Here is a 4,242-nt window from a genome sequence, read left to right on the forward strand (position 1 = left end):
TACTCCAAAGGACAGCGGCCTCGACCAACCAGAGAGCGAGGGAGGCGGCTTCGCGCGCCCAGGCCCCGCCCACCCGCCCGCGGTGTCCTGGGGGAATGCGGTCACCCCGGCAACCGCCCGGCCCGACGCTGAGGGGCAGGCACGGGGCCTGTACTGCGCATGCGCTGGCGGCTTAGCCGGCAGCAAAGTTAGGGAAAAAGGGAAAAAAGAAACGTGAAACGTTAACTCTCAAAGGGCGCCGGTCCACGCTGCCTCCGCGCACCTCCCAGCGCAGCCCCCGGTGCAAGCTCCACGTTTGCCACCGAGCAGTGCTATCCCGTCCCCCGGCAACAGGGACCCTTCAAGGGGCTCGTCCCAAAACGTTCACAATGGGGTTTTTAACGGTTTTGCCGAGCGAGCGCTGGCGCGGGTTCTGAAACAATGCCCGCTTTCGTCTCCGCTCAGAGACCCACTCCGGTGCCGTCTGCACGGTCCGCCGTCCTTCCTCCACAGCCTGCTTCCAGAACCCTCTATACTTCCACAACCCACTTCTAGAACCGACTCGCCTCCAGGACCAGCCCGCCTGCAGAGCCGGCTTGCTTCCAGAACCCGCGCTCCCCGCAGGGTTGCCCCAGCAATGCGCCTCCACCCGGGGCCCTTCCTAACTTCTCCACGTTCCTGGTGACTCTGGAACCCACTCAGAGCTCGTGTGGGGCTCACTTCACCCAAGAACACACACTCTCTCTGGAGGGGCGTGAACAGTAACCGAAGCTAATCTTTTATCACGTTCCTCTAAAGTTCCAGCCTTGCCCATCCTAACCATCACCCCCCCCTCGCCTTCCGCTGAGCCCTGGGCTGGTTCTCCCCCCACAGGCACACCTGATCCTGCCTTTCTCCAGAGCGGCCAAATCCTGTAAGCTAAGCTCCTCCGCCTGCCCGGGCCACCTGCGACAATAACAACGACAAAATAAGATGGTTGCTAACTCCAGGGAACATAAAACGCTGTGCAGGAAATAAAAAATAAACACAGCATTACCTGACTGAGCTCTGTGCTTCTTTGTCATTGCTACTGTGATGTCACCAAGATGTCCGGGCATCTTGACCCCCAAGGCAATTATAGCATGACTCTATGAGAAGGAGGGAGAGGTGCAGGGGAGGAAGGCAGTGGACGTGGAGGGTGAAAGATGCTGAGCCTCCATCCTCCTAAGACTAAGTCAATACATGAGGCCTAAATTAGAAAATAAAATTCCAGAAGCAGAAGCCTGTTGTTCAGAACTGTGGAATTCAATAACAAGTAGTCGCTCAAAGTCATTAAGGGGCTGTCTTCGGGGAGGGACGCTGGGGCCCCGGGGGAGGCGGCTGTTTTGCTAAGCGGGTCTCGTGAAACTGTGCGCCTTCAATAGCCACGGGATCCCGAAGCTTGTTTTTTATTAAAGAGAGGATGCCTAGAAATTGACAACGAAAACCAGCCAAAATAAAACATAACCATTTGGAAGTGAAAAGATAGTTCTAAATAAGGTTTGAATTAAAGTTAAAAAACCAACAGCGCATTAGCTAAGGAGTAACTAGAAAATAAATAACATTCTATAAAATGTATGGAATAAACCAAAGGAAATTCTGCAAACTCAGGTAAGTCTTGCTAAAATAGATATTAAATGAATTAACCAAATCAAAAGAAAAAGGAGGAAATTACCAATGATTAAAAGCTACTGTCCGTCACATAGCAAAAAAGCTGCGGGAGGGACAAAAGAAAAAGGCCGATGAATCCCCAGGAGGCCCAAGGGGGGAAAAAAGAGATCGTCCGAGCTGGGGTCTGGCTCTTCCCACACGAGATCGGGGTGCAGAGGCTGAGCCGGGCTAGCGAGCTGTTCACTGTCTTCCCCAGACCCCCACTCGGGTCCGTCCCCCAGGTGGACCGCGAGGCTCGGGTGTGACCACAGTGGCATCGGCCCCGGTTCACCGGCCCCGCGTGGAGAGTGGTGACTCTGCCTCTGGGCTGTTCCGAGTTCCAGGGAGGTGAGGACGAAAGAAGCATGAAGGAGGGAAGAAAACAAGCCCCGGTGCCCTCAGAGCTGTGCCTCCCGCCACACGTGGCTGCCGGGAAGGCGGGATGTTTTGTTCCAGCTGGCGCACGGCTGCCTCCAACGTCGTCCATCTGCAGAGAGAGAAAGCGTGTGGGTCGGCTGTGAGTAGGGACTGACCTCAGAGCAAAAACACAAACACACCACTTTACAAAAGGAAAAGCACCACGCCCCGGGGAGATTTTGCAAACTGTCAGAGAACTTTATGGAAGCTAATCGGAAGATCTAGAGAAAATGGATGACTCTGTACCAGACCGAAACAACGATCCAAGCTGAGCCAAGGCAAGGGAGAGGAAACAAGACCAGGCCGACAAACACAGAATGAACTGCTAAGGGTGCTTGGAGCTCTCGGAGTCTGGCCGCCAGCCATCTAACCCGCGGGGCACCGGTGCTCTCCCTGCTGGCCAAGTGACTCCTTCCTGTGAGGGGCGGCAGCGTTCCCCATGCAGCTCTCCGAGCGAAAACATCAGAATCCAACGGAGAGGCCACGCTCGGTTCACTGTGGGTCGATTTCACCCCCCCACCCCCCACATGGCAGACCTTGCTGGTGGCCAGGCCCAGACACACGCCTCGCCCCTGACCGGTCTCAGCCCAGAAGGTGTAGATCCACAGTGCTTAAGCAAAGGGTGCCTGAACTGTGTTGGGGGGGCTGGGATATGAAATGGCCGTGACACTGAGGCACACCCGTACAGTCACTGTCCTGCTCCAAATGCCACTAAGACACCACCATCTACATCGGTCGCCTTCGTCCTGGTCCCTCTGCCAACGATGAATCTACACCCATGAGCTTAGGGTGCAGTTTCAGCCAGTGGGAAGAGGGTGGTCTTCAGGGAACTCCTGGGATTGTCCCACAGGAGGGGACCATGTCTCCCCTGTGGCCGGACGCTCTCCTGACTGAGTGAGACACCGAGGACTGCACCGTGGTCTTGCCTGTGACCGTGGGGGAGGCCGAGAGCGGCGGAGAGCCCAGGCCTTGCTCCTCCCCTGACTTCTATTTGGCGAGAGAACAATCTGCCCACCCCAGTCACTTTGAGTTGGGCTTTTCTGACACTTGCCGCCAAGAATGTCCCACAAGATGTCCTCTCTCACACTGGGAGCCAGGGAAAGGCCAGCCTGGGCACAACGGGACCTCTCTGTAAGCTATCAGACAGTCAGACATCTGAAAGGTCGGCGGCACGCAGTGCTGACAAGGATGCAGGACAGTGGGCAGTCCACGGAGGGAGGGACGAAGCCTTCTCGGAAAGTCCTCTGGAAGAAGCGCTTAAAACCTAAAACACGTGTCCCTCAGCTTCGGTGGGCCTGCTTTTAGATATCAAGGTTTCTGAAGTAAAAATGTCAGAATTAATAGAAAACGAAATAAAACAAAAACCTGGGTACGACCCCAGTGTTCCCCAACAGAGGTCTGGACAATTCTATAATGGCTTTTCCATGCTGTGGGTTATAACGACGTTGTTTTAGAATGAGCTTCATGTAATGGTCTAGATGGAGTCCATGTGATATTGTGCAGTGAGTGAAACAAGTCCCATGTTGGTATCTTAAAAAGACACGAAGGAAACTCCAAGTGCACCTGTCTGTGCAGTTCCCAGAAGCACGAGTCAGTGGCAGGCTACACCCCTAAGTGTGGCGTCTGGCTGCCTCAGGCCCGCGGGCTGGAGAAACGGTGGCCTTTTTCTTTACGTACTGCTGCACCGTAAAGACCGACTGCTGTGCTTTGACGTTAAAAAAAACTGGAGGCCAAGCGAGCGGATGGGAAGGGAGGCGGGGAGGCGACCGCTGGTGCGCAAAGGCGGACGAGGGGGCAGCAGCTGGAGGGCGCATGGGCCACCGGACGGGAGGCGGACGCGCGACGGGGCCGGCCCGACGCTTCGCCGGTCGCTATTCTGCGGACGGCTGGCCCGACGGGCTCGGCGCAAGCGCGAGCGTGCAGACCCCGAGCTGGGAGGGAGCTCGGGCTCCTCTATGAGTCCCAGATAAGGACCTGGCTGTCCCCAGACTTGCCGACTTGCCCACTCGCAGCGTCCAACCTCTGCCCCGGGGAGACGGGCATGGGGAGTGCCACGAGTGAACCAAAAATGCCATCGGGAGGCGGCGGTCTAGATAGAGAAATATGGAGAAAATCGTTGATTCTAGAACATTCTCACCAGGCCTCGATTCGGCTGCTTTGATGACTGCCTCTTCCCAG

The sequence above is a fragment of the Pteropus vampyrus genome, unplaced genomic scaffold, assembly GCF_000151845.1.
Source record: "Pteropus vampyrus isolate Shadow unplaced genomic scaffold, Pvam_2.0 Scaffold256, whole genome shotgun sequence".
In the NCBI taxonomy this organism is placed as follows: domain Eukaryota; kingdom Metazoa; phylum Chordata; class Mammalia; order Chiroptera; family Pteropodidae; genus Pteropus; species Pteropus vampyrus.